The 15,752-nt window shown below is 37.3% G+C and overlaps 1 long non-coding RNA gene across 3 annotated transcripts in view; it reads right to left on the bottom strand.

Moving 5' to 3' along the window:
- The window catches only part of LOC110354076 (uncharacterized), a 125,871-nt gene that overhangs the window by 107,858 nt on the left and 2,261 nt on the right, over positions 1–15,752 (bottom strand). Inside the window, exons 2-10 of one of the 3 annotated variants that reach the window (XR_011811142.1) lie at positions 15,046–15,134; positions 14,574–14,611; positions 13,896–14,028; positions 11,872–11,922; positions 10,403–10,483; positions 5,362–5,487; positions 4,043–4,258; positions 1,331–1,538; positions 821–1,003 (exon numbers count right to left, since the gene is read on the bottom strand). This is a non-coding gene — a long non-coding RNA (uncharacterized lncRNA). The other 2 variants (XR_011811143.1, XR_011811144.1) reach the window with 2 other exon arrangements.

Genomic DNA, 15,752 nt, shown 5'->3' with positions numbered 1-15,752 from the left:
AAAAAATGAAGTCCATGATAAGAGCAAAAAAGGTTGGAAACAATCTAAGTGCATTATGCAGGCTTCAAATCCTAATAGCAGGTCCAAAGAACCCAAATACTATTTTACACCTTAAAAATAAAACCCTGTTATTTTTAAGCTTGTGATTTATTTATTTATTTATGTTGTTTTAAGGGTCAAACAAACTTTAAATAAAGAAACATCTCAACATTGCATTTAATTTCTCATTCAGTACCTGGTGAGCAACAGACTCAAAAAGATGGCAAGGAATCTCACTCGCCCTGTATATGTATAAATGTTAATGGTATTACACACCATGATACAGGTTTTCTGCTATAGACCTATCTTCTTATATATACATACAATAAATGCTTGCTTAGCAGAGATTTAGAAGGGAATGTTTGTGGTTTTGTTCCTCTCAAAGGAGCCTGACTGTCAATGTTTTCTAAGTATTAGCAAGATAGGTGAAGTATCCATGTAGATAACAGCTTGCCCCTGTTTTAAGAACACCAGGGCAGCAGGAGTTTATGTAACTGAATTTTGTAGGACAGACCATCTGACCAAGTTAAGAGCTGTTTCTCCCCAAACAGTCCTGAAATAGATCATAATAGTGTTAGGTCAGAGGTTGGATCTTGAGGTCTCTTCCAACCTAGAAATTCTGTGATTCTGTGATAATGCACCACAGAAAGGACTCTGGGAAATGGTAAAACAAAACAGTCTGTAATTTAACCAGGTCATCGCTTCACTATCAAACCATCTCCTAATTACGGACTTCAGAAAAGAAATGGCATGGTTGCCTGGGAGAGAGGAGTTTCATTACCTTATGTGAAAGAAGAGTTTCTTCAGATTCCTCTTCACCAGAGATTGGAGCCTTTGCTAATCTTTTTGAAACTTGTAACACAGGGATTTTTGCAATAAAGTTTGACCAGCACCATACCGAAACTTGGCACAAAATCACTACCACGTCTCCATTTGTGCCAACTACCCTCACAGTGGGACTATCCTGCAACAGACAGAAAGAGCAGTAACTGCAGTTACACCATTACAGCTTTTCCTTCTAACCCCACTAGACATTATTTCCTCCTCCTGACGCAGCCAGGGACTAGCAGGTCTCTTCTCCTACAAACCAGGACTACCAGCAGCACCTCACACTTCAGCTGTCCTATGAAGTATCTGTTTTTCAGCAGCTCCGTGAAGATGACTCCATACAGTGCTGTAAACACAATAATGACATCTAGCACACCAGTTCCCGTGACCATGCTATGTGTGTGCCACCATCCCATTCCTACTTTTTGCCCTCAGCTACATTTTGGAAGTATCTCTACAATACCTGTCTGAAGACAGAAGAACATTGTCCTTGCCATCCCTGCTCTGCGGGTGACTTGCTTAATCACAGAAGGACTTTTCTGGTTTATTCAAGGAGTGTGTGGTAAAATCAAGTATCCAACAGATCTCCAAAATCTTAGGTCACTGCTTTCATCACGAGGACCATTACGTCTCCTGTCAGATGAAAAACCAAACTTTCATTCCACCTTCACCTACGAAATAAAAAGCAAAATTGGATTCCACAACCCTTTAAAACATTTCATATTACATCATAAACATTTAATTTACCTCAGACCTGTTTCTAGAAGAATCAAGGCTTTTGTGTGATATTAATTGTAAGTTCAATGAAGGAAGCATACAATGAAGAATATTGGAGCTGAATCTCACTATCCTAAATCAAGGAAAGCAAAATACCCTCTGAAGGCCCCCAAGGAGCTTTGTTTAATTATGGACTACAGAATTTGGGTCACAGTGACACATAAATGGCAAAAATTCACCCACATCCAGCTGCTCTGCACAGAAATCACTGGTAAAAATGGCATGGTGTAAAACTAAAGTCTATCAGTGCTTAACTGCATTTCTTCTGAATACAAATGAGCACCACACTGGTGATTTCTGAATTTTTGGAGAGCACTAGTTTCATGTAAAACCCATTTGAATGAAGCACAGGTCTTTGTTACGTTCACAGACTGCTGTGTGTCTTCTTTGCATGTTGTTTAGTCAAACTGCAAGTGTGCAACGCTTGCATGCAATACTGAAGATACATATTTAGATGTTTCTCTTTATCAAATGTAGTCCTCTACCTCAGCCCGGCATTGGAGAAGTAAGATAGTTTATTGAACACTAGTCTTGCAGCCAGAAAACCCAGAGTCAACCACTAGTATTCTATTTGATGCTGCAGAAGTCCCCAAAGACCACGTACTTCAGCTGCCCGTCTACAGTATTCCCTACCTCCACAAAGCACTGTGAAAATAAACACATGAATGATTGATAGGTGCTCACTTATTATGGGGTTAAAGGTCGTATGAGGCAGAAAGAAAATTAACATATTCAAAGAAAGGATTACAGCCTGCTTCATAGTTTTTCACCAGCTAGGGTAACAGAGAAGTTACACAAAGGGTTATGATTGCTATTAAAAAAAAAAAAGTGACATCCAAGATACAAAGAAAAAAAATCTTGCTGTCATACACTATAAATCTTGAAAAACATGTTTTGTTATTTTTTAATCCATTCAATAAAATTCACTATTGGAATTAGAGATCCACAAGTCCCAGGTAAACAGATGTGCCACTGAAACAACTACTCCTGCTGCATTTGTATGTTAATAAGTTCCCCTGACTGCTTACTGGTGACATGAGGGAGCAGTTCTGCATGAGGCTATCAATGGCGGCAGCGATGAAGCCATGCAATATCACAGCCCTTTAATCGTTTGGAAATTCATCCCATTCCTTTCTGATTTCTCCTCGGCACAACGTCACCACCTCGGGGATACAGCCCTCTTGGCAAGCACCATCAGATCCATAAACTCCGCAGAGTAGTGAATTGCTGTTGCTGTTTCTAGGTTAACATTGACAGGAACTAACAGAGTCTTCAAAAATATCATAAACTTTGTTTTAGAGCTGACACACAATTGCTACATAGTGCATTACAGGACCATGCAGAGAGCTGTACGAGCAGATCCAGCACTGCTCAGATAGATGGGGTTTGTCATCCTCTAAACCTTACCTCTAACAGGAAGGGGGTGGGGAGAAGAAGGGGAATGGAGAGAGAGAGAGAAAATGAAAGGGTGAAAAAGACCTACTACTAGAAATGCCTTAGACTATAGTATTTCTTGTACAGATCTGACCTGTGCTATGTACAGCAATGTAACCTTGAAAAAAATATCAGTAAATAACCTAGAGTACTTTATAAGTGAACAACACAACAGCACCGCTCTGCACTGTCATCTGGGACACTCAGTTTCATTCATCATTATGGTCTCCCGTCTCTCTCCCCAAGTCAATTGGGATTCAAACTGCAGTGGAGAACAGCTCATTCATCCATGGGGGAAAGCAGCATGCTTCACATTGCTAAGGAGTTTCCTGTGATTCTCAATGCCAAAGTACATTATCGTTTCATTGTGACTCTCAGAAAATGAGAGAGCATTTTTTAAGCCCCTTTAACATTTGTTTCTATTAGAAACACAGTGGAAGAGCGATCCAGGCTGCTAACAGATCTCCCAGCACTAGCATGTGCATTCTATTTGCAAGCTTAACTCTGCAACAAACTCTGGAGCCCACTAGAATGGAATTACATCCATGAAGAAGTACATTTAATCTATCACAGATTACCAATGGAAAATTGAAATGTAGTTGGTGGGGCCTTTGAAGGGAGTCACATCAAGGCCTCTTCCTCAAAAAAGGCCATGTAGGCATCTTCAAGAAATAGCGGATGGGAAAGTATTCGCCAGGAACAAGGAAAAAAAAAAAAAAGTGCAGCCTTCAAGCAGTAGCATTAACTTTATTCAATAGGGGAGAAAAAAAAATAAACATATATCGTCAAACAAGAAGAAAACCTCAGTACAACACAAATAAGTTGTATTTCAGATGATTTCACTGTGATCATAAAAGTGATATGTAGCAGTAATAGTTGCTAAAAAGGTTGTTCTCCAAAGCAATCTGGCTTGGTCAAAATGCAGAACATTTCTCTAGCACGTCCTACTCACAAAAATAATTACCAGAATAACTGAAGACAAACCATCATTGTAAAAGTCTTTTCTTTTCTTCCTTGGAAGTTATTAATCAAAACCTCCAGCGAATGGCAGCCAGCCAGCGATAGACTCTGCAGCATCTGCTCTGGCTCCGGTTCGTAGGGGCTGCAGCACACACCTTTCACCGTGTGACAGGGTTGATGCAGCTGATTTAGTCTTCTGTTATCAGCTGCCACTCCCTGACTGGGATAAGAGAATATTTGGTTTTACACAATCAGACATTTGCTTAATCACTGAAGTTTTGTGTACAGAGCCTGCATGGGATATTCAAAATTGTTAGCATGGCTCCTGAATCAGTCAGCATAGCAGAGCTACTTAATACCATTGCTCATGTTACCAAACTACTACTGTTGTAATCAATAATGAAGTCTCCATTTTAAAAATCCCACCACCCCCATCCACCTTTTTTTTTCACCGACATGCAGAAGACGAGGTATAAACAGCCAGAGCAAGGACAGCGGAGTTGGTGCTGCCACCTTTTGGTCTCATGGAACAGTGCTGGAGAAAAAACGGGAACTCTTTTTGTCACATTAAAATGAAGTGTATGAAAACTTGATTATAAGTTGTAAGCACAATACAGAGCACTCCTCACGTGATGTTTTTGGACTCCAATGCCTATGTATATTATAAAAAATTGAAGCAAAGGGTTTCTTTATACTGTTCCTCAAATTAGCTCTATTTATGCAACTTAACGATTTTGAGGAAAATCAAAGATTATAAAAACCTGAGCTTTAATTCTAAGCACAAGTGATTTGTAGTAAAGTACCTTTGAATAAGCAAAACTCAACTATTTACTTTTTGTGAAAGCAAAAAGAATGGGAATGATCAAGGAAAGGAAAGGAAAATCAGTTGCTAAAATAAAGTCTATTTTACATAGTAAAATTGCAAGAGCTTCCAGAGGGATTTGAAATATGCTTACTAGTGAGTTATATATATTTTAATGCTAGTTTTACATATATACACACAGACATACATATACACATATATAATACTTCGTTTCTACTTCTAAGCTATGCTCTTCTTTAAGCCTATTCAAAAGGGCAAATCAGATAACACTAAAATCTAAGTTTGCACAAATTATTAAACGAGCCTCCATCTCACGTGGTTGGCAATGTAATGCATAAAACTGTCTGATGCAGCCAGGCAGCTGCAAACTGCAGGCACCAAAAGAAGTCCTGGCAAATCCTGGGCAACTAGGCACTGCTTTCTCTTGCCCATGTTCTGTGCAACTCAATTAATTGCTGTTATTTGTACAAAGAATGGTTTGGGTAAGATAAAGAAGGTACCTGGTAAAGTAAATCAACAAAGGAGTAGAAATGGAATACAACCAGGCCATGAGATGGACTGCTTTCCTCGTGGTGCTGTTCAGTACCTAACTGCTCATCTTCAGCAGGACAAGCTTCTACAAAATCCTGAGAAAACAGGAAAAAAAAAAAAAAAAAGGCATTTTAGACTATCTTTAGAAATACATACTTAAATCTGAGGAGAAGAGATTCCTGCCACAAGAAGTATTACCGTATTAATTCACAATTTGGGTGGTGATTAGAGGAACCTCTTCAGTTGGCTCAAACGAATTCACAGCGCGGCTGCACACTGCTGCTGACAAACCAAGCCACATTTACCTTGCTGGCGCACACAATCAGTACTTCACTGGGCCAGGACTAGTTTGCCCTTTTCCTGAGGTATTCCCAGCTGTAAACAGGCACTTCATGTTTCCAGCAGAGTACTCTTCCTTAAACCACAGTGGAACAAGAAGATACCCGGCTGGCGGGCTGAAATGCCCACATTCTCCTCCACAGCCTCGTTTTCTAAATAGCTATGCTGGCAGTCAGCATCGAAATGATCCTGAAGTGCTGAGACTTCAAAATATTCCCCAAGCAAAGATGACGCTGCCAGGGACATGCACTCTTTACAATCACAGAAATTAATAGTAATGGAGATTAACCTAATTCAAAGAGTAAAACAACACTGCTCCCACCAGTGATCTCAGCAACAGATCATCTCAAACCATCTGTAGGGCCAAAGGATAATCCATTTACTTTGCTTTCACAGCATTAGAAAGGGCAAACATAAAGCAGTGGAACAAATAACAATAGTCCAATACAGACCAAGTCGATTTTCCTGCAAGTTTCTCTGGCTGTCTTCATTTCAGTCTTCTCAAGGTACAATTTGAATACAGTCCTAAAAATATTCCTTTGATACCTGATCAGATTATTTTAGTAAACTTTTGAGTTGTAGAGCATGATTAAACTCTGCTAAAAATCCATAAGTCCTCTTAAAAGCATTGTAAAGACAATCTCCCTACACTGCTCCCTGATTTTCTATGAATATTTTTGTTTATGGGGCAGTGTAAAAAAAAAATACTTGCATTTCCTACAGTGTTTAGAGAATCTCCTGATTTGCTGAAATTAAAGACAGACCAATACCTTGGTAGAAATGTTGTGACTTCATACATGAAACATATTTCATTTCTACATCTTCAAAAATAACTACTATAAAAACTGGTGTGCTAACTTGTAAATATTCCAGAAAAAAAAAAAAAAAAAAGTATTTGCAACAACTAGCAATTGAGCACTTAAAAGAACAGCAGAGCCAAATGAGGAGAACTGAATTAAAAGGCATTTTATAAGAGTTATGTCAACTAATTTACTCCCTGCTGCAATCATAATAATTTTTTTCACTTTTTGGATTTGTCACCTTTTTATTCCCAATGTTTGCTTGAAAAAACAGTCAACAGCTTATGTCATTTGTATTTCTTTTTAAAGTAATTTGAAAAAAAATGAACCAGTAAAAAGCCAGCAATGTTAACCATAGAGAGATATTTAAATCAATTGTCTTTGTATTTATTATACATGCAGATGAAGCCAGAAAGATTATCACAACATTTTAACATAGTTTTCCCTCCACTCTCCATGTTGTGTAGCTATTTTTACAAAGTGGATTTTGGTGACTTGGGAATATGTGTCTATATTTTGGTAGGTAGTCTTTTTCAGAAGAGACTGAAAGCAAGTTACAGAAATGCTAGCATGCTCAATCATGTCAGTGTTGTGTCGCTTCCCCCACTCATCCCCCCAAAGAAAAAAAAAAAAAAAAAAAAAACACTTAATTTCATTTGATTAATCATCGTAACTTAAAATATTAATGAATTTCTTTTCAAATCATTTGAAGTTTACAATAGCCACAGAACAGGCAATGATCATTGTTATTTACACTATTGCTTTCAACCACAAGCATTTCAAAGAGAGAGGAGGAAATATGGCAAAAACTGCCCTCTTGTCTGCAGTATTTACATGCTTTACATAGTTTAAAAATATGTGGCTTATTAATGACTGATTTTTCAACCTCTCCAATAAGCTTTTTATTAACATGACAGTCCTTTACTTGCAAGTGTCAAGCAATTTCATACTGTGCATGTATCCTTTATGATGTTTAATATAAAAGATAGTACAGTATTTATATCCCTCACAATAAGAGAATGGATTGTTTTAAGGTTATACAGCCCAGTTGTGATAAAGAAAGAAGGAACCTTACAAAATGATAAATATTTTCATTAAAAAACTTTAAAACTAAAAGTTCAAAGATATGTTCTCCTCTCTTATATCTTGTCAAAACATGACTTAGGACCCAAAACTAATCTACTTTCAATTTTATTCCATATTTCAGTGCTGTCATAGTACTCAGCAGAGAGTATTGGAATACGATCATTTTTTATTTTGTTGATGTTACCGACAGCTTTATTTCACAAAGCAATCTTATACTATGTCTACCACTGGCAGGTCACAAAGGTCAAATAGTCTATCCTTACAGGTAGAGAGCTTATTAAATGGCATGTCTATTAAACCCAATGGACAACATAAAGAAACATTTCAGCAAAATATTTTTAACATAGTTCAGTGAAGACAGTCAAAAGGGTATTAAATAATTTGTAATTTTTTTTTACAAGCATCTTCAAAATTATGCTTCACGCAAAGCATTTCAAACAGACACCAGGAGAAAGACCTGTAAAAAGATGAACTTTGACTGTGCAAACATTTACTTTGTCTTATGCATTTAAAACTGCACACTCATAGCACATTTAGAGGTAGGTGGTTTAACAGAGATAAGTTTTTGCTTTCTAGGACTGTGACTTAATTAAATGTTCAAATTAAAGTTATCGTGAAATTCATACTATACATTCTCCAGCAGTATTTGTATATGTGCTTTACATACCAACCTGCATCATTCTTCAGAAGCAATACATCTTAGCTAATTCGTTTTAAAATGACATAACTAATCACAAAATGGATTGGGGAAAAATTCAATTACATAAATCAGAAAGGCACTCAAAATCTTCATACAGTATCTTGTAAAATGCACATAATTCTTTTTAACCAAGAGGGTGTAGGCTTTGGAAGATCAAAATATTTATAGACACATAATTGTGATTTTCTCTCTCTTTCTGGCATCATTTCATTATTTCACTATTTGCCAGTTATCTATCATATGTTGAATCTTACTATTTCAATATTTTTATTTGCATGACTGCATTTGCAAAAGGATAATAAAATAAAGACATCTTTGGATTGGGAAACCTATACATTCAGAAGTCCTGCTTCAGACTTAACCCTTACTGTCCAATGAAATAAAGTATTCCTACCAAATTTCTCAGTCAGACACAGTTATTTCTGTATAGGTAAAATTCTGAATGCTGATATGCAGAATCTGTGGACTCGCACAGACTTTATCTCATAAAGTACTTGGTCCACTGTTGCCAGAAGATTCGCCCAGTCAGATAATTAATAAGATACAGAAACATAAAACATGAGTTGTTAAAGTTCACAATTACCTTCCCTCACAGCTCCATTCTAAATGCACTGTCCTTGCTTTAACACATAGTAAATCATCTACCTAAATGTATTTGCACCCAATCATTTTTTAAAGTCACAATCTTTGTAGTGTCAACTTGTCAAGGGTCAAAGGGAAGAACAGGCAAGATTCCCAAATCAATCTGCTTGTAGAAACTGTCTCATTTCATTTCAAATTACCTGCTGTGGCTGAAGCAGGCTATGGACAAACTGCCTTCCTCCATAAACCATGACAGCACAGGTCGAACTTATGTGATCATTCATAAGGGGCAAGTCATGCCGGGTCTGTCATTAACTACTTTTAAACTGCTGTGCAGGGTTAAGTGATCTTGCAGGGCAGCAGCAGATATAAATACTATTTGGACAGTTTAATGTCAGGCGACAACTCCTCTGGGATTAAAAGCGTGTAACCCAATAGTAGTGTTATCGATATAAGGATTAAGGTACTTTGGGAATGTTTCTTGTAGGCACAACTTTTATGCATTTTGCATGCTATTAAGATATCAGATTAATAATATAACAGCCCTTAAAAGGCTCTCTAAAATATTAACAGCAATGCCCACTGCCCTCTCTGTAAACATCCTCCAGCGCTTCAGTTTCCTCCTTGTGTAAGTGCCCAGTCCAGGAGAGGACACTGCTAATCTAGGCACATAAATACACTGCAGCCACCGCAGCACATCGGGCTGTGAGGCTCACGGGCAAGGGGAAGAGCTCAGATCCAGCGCTCCCCAAAGCCATTCCAGCACTTACCACAGAAGTCCTTACCAAACAAGGTACTTAAGTGGATGCCCACTTTCAAACACAGGAGTGGACCTATTAATGGAGCCTGCCACAGAGCCAATAGGGATATACAAATAAAAATTTAAAAAAATCAGCCACAGCATGCAGCAACCCTTCATCATCACTGCTACAACTTACCCACAAAGAGAAAAGCCACAGTTTCCCAAAGTACATAACTTTTTTAATTCAGACATTCACAGCAACATTGAAAAGACAAATCAATAATGTCCAAAATATATCTACAAGAGCATGCTAGTTCAAAGCAAATAAACATAGGAATGTTAAAATGTGCAAAAACCATTGCCCATTTTCCACTATTTTCCACTAAGTTCATACCTAAAAAAAAAGAATGCTTCCTGCTGAATTTTTTTAAAAAAGCTACGTCAAGTTCCTGCCCAGTGGATTTAGTTTAAGAGTTACTCACAGCTGAAAGGAAATGTATGACAATGTTTCTGCTACGCTGTGTTAATAACGTCACTCAAAGTAATGGAGTTCTGGCTGTGGCATCGTAGTTTAGCCCTTCTGGAGAAGATACCATCTTTTTGTATTTGGAAATCTACTAGCACATAATGAATACTGACATAAAGTGAAATAATAATCCAAACTTATTCCTCTGATTAAGGCAATTTGCATAATTCACTGTTAAGTTATTAACAGATTACAAAAAAAGGAAAGGACAAGAGGAATAAAACAAGATACTGACCCACATTCGTGAATCACAGACATTCACTGTGTAAGCAGTGCAGATAACAAAAAGTTTCCAGATATTCTGTCTACTTTGTATCTGACAATCAAAAAAAAAAAAAAATTTTGTTATTTATCCAACATTTTGTTATTAAAATTTTGTTATTATCCAACAAAATCTCTTGAGTTCATAAGCAACACATACTTCCTATCAAAAAGACTATGCCCTGTAAACTGCATTAAAAAAAAAAAAAAAAAAAAAGATTTATTGATTTATACCACTTTTTGTCCTTTAGATGGCATCACATAGGAAAACTCCTTTACCTTTCAGTTCCATAGTGGCTGGCTACTATCTTTAACTCTGCAGTATAAGCTTATCAATATCAGAATAGTAAGTACGCAGATCCTCAATATTTTCTGTATACATCATCAAACAAGGAAATAAAAACTAAATCTGTACATGCTACACAAACAGGTCACTCATGCATCCAAAATTAAACATTTCCATGCATCCAAAATTAAACATTTATAACCAGACTTCATAGTAAATACAAGATTCAACTTACAGTCTTTTAAAGGTATTCTTTCAGATCTAATAATTGCACACTTCAAATTAACAGCATTTAAGACTGAGTGAAACTTGCCATTTTTACCCTCGAAAAAATCCATTGTAACAAACGGAGGTTTTGAGTCAGAATTTCAGGATTTTTTGTATATGGCAATGTATTACTAGATATTAAACACCTTTTTAGGATGCAAAGCTTTTGTAAATAAATACATTTATTTTATATTATTGTTTCTGAGCTAGCACTACGGCAAAAAAAAAAAATTATGAACCAATTTACACAGCAACAAAATGGTTTTCAACCTGTGTCGTGGTATGGCACATAGTTTACATGTATTACACAGACACCTACGCTGTCACTGCAAAATGTTTAGAAGACTAAAAGAGTAGATGGTTGGTCAAAACCTCCAGGTCAAAAAGGGCAGAGTAATAAAAAACAAAATGAAAGACAAGGGAGAGAAAGTTTGTTTGTTTAAAGGTCATATTTCTCAGAGAAAGAAAAGAAAAATAAGCTTTGCACCATTTGCGAATTACATCTATAACTACTTGAAACAAGCTTTAATGCCATCATTAAAGATGAAGAAACTGAACAGAAAGACAAATCCTGGATTACCTTCGACCTATCTGCAACAGCTGATTTATTGGAAAAGCAGAGCGCAGCTTCTTCATGTGTCCCTTTCTACAGTTTCCTAACCTCAGTAGCAGAGGGAAGCTAAGGACCATTTGGACTTACCAGGATTTTCCCCTAAGCAGGATGAAAATCACACTGAAATGTACTCCACTAATAGAGCTTCCCTCTTTTCTAAGCTTTTGGTAGTGCTATGAAGAAAACAATTTACCATGTTCACTGCTTTTCTTCAACTACTGGGAACTATTTTGGCAGACTTACTCATGATGCTGAAATAGGGTTCCCTTTTCCTTACCTAGGGCTCAAAAACATAACATATAGAGCTGGTCAGCTTCTCCGTGATCACCTGAAAAGAAATTTAGCATATTCTTGGCAAGTAATTATTGACCAAAATTCCTAAATGCTATCTTTAAAATGATTTTAAATTAAAAAGTACAAAAACAGTGAAAATGATAACTAGCTAACCATGTATAAATATATATATAATTAAATGGGATTATTTATATCCTAAAACATCCGAGTTGTCTCCAACTAAACTCAAAAGCATTACCTGAAAGTTATCATTTTTGCTATGAAATCCTCCCCTAGAACCATAAGCTATGGAGCAAACAAATAACATCCAGTGTCATGGTGATACAGGAAACAAACTACCCTGCTCCCATAGGGATACAATGATTGGCTTAACCTACAGACACCTTACAGCATTGCCTAGTTGGAGGAAATCATTGACGCAGTCAGATCAAAACAGAATCACCAAAAAAAAACCCTCTAAAAATCCTTGAATTGATAACAGTATGCTCTGAATTAGCATCAAACCTGTGCAGATGCAAGGCAAGTTTTAGACAATACAATACACTGAAACAATAGGGCGGCAATTGCACTGAATAATAATCTATTACAGGAATTTTCATGACCCCTCCATGAATGCCATCAGTCTGTAACTCCTGAGGGCTCATTCTTTGCCACATCTTTTCTTTAACAAGGAATGATTACAGGATACAGCAAGTTTCAAACCTATCCATATGCAGATGTCAGCAAGCTATGTACCTTGTTAGCAAATGGGAACAAGTACAGTCACTTCGATAACACAGTATTCAATTACAATGAATATTTGAATTAAAAACAGATGGCACAAGCTTGATTGAAGAATCAAGTTGCTTGGCACCAGAGTGCAATAGGAACAAATGCCTGACATAAATTTTCGTAATAAAAATTATTCCCTTAAAAGGATACTGAAAGGCAACTTCATGAAAACTCCCAAGTCGCCCTGGTATTTCTTGGACAATACCTTCCACATTGAACAAAAACAACAACAAAGCATCTTAGAACACAACTGTTTTCCCATTTGTTGGCAGGGAAAACATCTGTTGACTATTTCGTAAAACTGCCGTAAGATTTTCACTCAAACTGCAGAAGGCTGAAGTTGATTACTTTCAAGGAACGAGCCAGGCTTTATGCTCTCTCAAAAAAAAAGTATTTGGAAAGATGCAATGGAGATCAGCATCTGGAGCCTCTACGGTCAGCAATGGAGCAGAGAAAGAGGAGCTGGTCCCCAGCCCTTGGCACCTTCACCCACTGCTACATCTGCCCTGCTAAGTGCTGCTGCCAGGCAGGTAAAATTTAATTCCGAGCTGATTTAAATGACTTCCACTCTCCAGACTGCAAAGAGGTCGGCTATCGAAAAACTCTCTGGTGAGTCACCAGGGCTAACTAAGCCTCCAAAGCCCATCCTCCCCTGCGGTCCACGCATCATCCATTGCAAACCAAAATGAGACATTGCAAAAGAATGTGACACCAAAAGAAAATTTCCCTCCCCGAAGTCAGGCCCTAGCGAGAAAAGCAGGGGCAGAACGCCTGTTACTGGAGTCAGGATTAAAATATTTGCTTCCTGGAGGTGGGCTGGGTGCTGCTGCCCTCCTCGTGTGTCACTTCGTGCCTCACAGGCAGCTTTAGGCATGTGGATCAGGATGCACGTCCCCAGCCCTAGCCAAGGGATGACACGTTGGCACTTTAGATGTTTCATGTAGCTGCTCAGATTAAACAAAGTGGCACTGAAGGTTAAACAAGCTTTACAAAATAAAATCTCCTGCCACAATAGGAAAAGCAAGTAAACACTGCAAAACTGAATAACAGCCAATTTTCCTCCACCTAGTGTTTTCCAAAACCATTGTTTATATCCTCATGCTAGAGCTTTCCCTCTTTAAAAAACTCATTTAGTTAAACCATTGCAGACCCATGTATAGGTCTTATTCTTGTTTCGACAGGCTGGGTAATGGTGAATTACAGTTACGAATCTCATTTATTTTTAATAAAACAAACCTTGAACCTTCCAAAAGCAGGAGCGCACACCAGGAGATTTTGGAGGTAACTAAACAACCATTCCGTTCAGCATCTACATGGAGTAGGTTCCTTTACAACACAGCAGAGATTAGCCAGCCCAAGGAAACTGATCCTAAAAATAGTAGGTTATGTAAATTGATGTTTCAGAGCTACATGCTGCAATGAAAAAGAAAATTTCAAACACTGATGTAATTATGGACAAGAAGTTAACCAGAATATTTTTCTTTAATCAGTTTAACATGACAGATACCGAACTCTTGGTCCCTGTGTGTGTTTGGAGCCATCCAGAATTCATCGGATTTTTTTTTCTTTGTATATAAAAAAAATTTGCAATTCCACTAATTGGGATGCCAGGGTACTTTTCATGACACATTAAACAAATATTTACTTGAGTCATTCAATTATGTCTCAGAGTCACTCCAGATAAGAGATTTCTCCTAGCCAACAATGTTTTCATCCCAAAGCCAGTTTTTGCTTTTAGCACAGACTTTGCTTTAAACCCAGAGCTCCTCTGCTCCACAGTGCTTCCTTCTGTCTGTGCCACAAAGCCATCCTCTACCACAAAAAAAGTTAAATGATATAAAATCTCTATGATGCAGTCAGAGGAAAGTACCAGTGTCAGTACCCTGCAAGCATTTTCTTTATAAGAAATGTTACCTTGAGAATAAAAGATGCACAGAAGCCTTAGGACTCACCTGCAAAAAATCAATACAGAGCTTTAGTTGACTGAAGCCAGCAAAGATGGCCACAGCTTTGTACATAAGCCCACAACAGAGGAAGAGGAGACGCTGTCCTTTCCTGTGTGCTAAAGGTCATAACAGCGGGACCGGCAGAGAAAGCAAACATGAGAACCACCAGCAGACATTCAGGGTAAGAACAAGGTTAGGTGGACAGAAACAGAAAGGAAGAATGCAAGAAGCTAAGCAGAGAAAAAAAAAAAAAAAAAAAAAAAAAGAGAGAGAAAGAGAGAGAGAAAACTCAAATTTTGTTTTTGAAAACCAGCCACTACAGATGAATTAAATCTGGAAAAAACATGTTGCAGGCAAATATGAAAACAAATTTTTAGGGATTCTTCTAGATGTCAAATAGCAGCCTAAAAAACTATGCATCTATTGATGTTAATACTTACTGCTGATGTCCTATTCATTTCTTTGTTCTAAGTACCATAAAGTTCACTAAATATGTAGGCTTTAATTTCACCCTTGCAAATCTTGATCTCTGCAAAGAGATCAAAACCTCGAGTCACAGCAAGAAAAATTTCAAAAGAAAACTATTTTGATTGCACTAAGTACTCTAAGAACCCAGTACGCTCCACTCTGCTCAAGTTTAAAAGCACGTTGCTTCAATGTTATATTGAACTTAATCCATTGTAATTTAGGATGTAAGAACTTGTTTCAAAGACTTTCTCACCCTTTTCAGAACAATGCTGAAAGGAACTTATCAACTTAAAAAGAAAAAATAATCTTTGTGATGATTGAAAGGTTTATAACATTAGATGTGCAAATTAATACATTATTAAATACACTTTATAATCAGAAACACTTTGTGAGACATTATTCCTCTATTATCTCTGCACTGCAGATATTTTCAAAAATAGCTTTGGTGCAAACGACCTGTAGTTAGCAACCTCGAGAACTGCTAACTCTTCTTCCAAAAAAAAAGCTTTATGTGTTCAGTATCTGTTTACTGCACCTAACATTTTGTGCCCAACAATTATCTGATAATTTTGTCATGTTTCATACAAATGCAGATGCTTTGTAAACATTATCAATTTGAAGAATGAAAATAAGGAATAGAACTATGAAGATGCTAAGCAAGTACCACTGAATATGTTTG

This window comes from Anas platyrhynchos, chromosome 8, assembly GCF_047663525.1.
Source record: "Anas platyrhynchos isolate ZD024472 breed Pekin duck chromosome 8, IASCAAS_PekinDuck_T2T, whole genome shotgun sequence".
Classification (NCBI taxonomy): Eukaryota; Metazoa; Chordata; class Aves; order Anseriformes; family Anatidae; genus Anas; species Anas platyrhynchos.
Note: the sequence above shows the minus strand (reverse complement) of the source record. Positions and strands in the feature narration are given on the sequence as shown.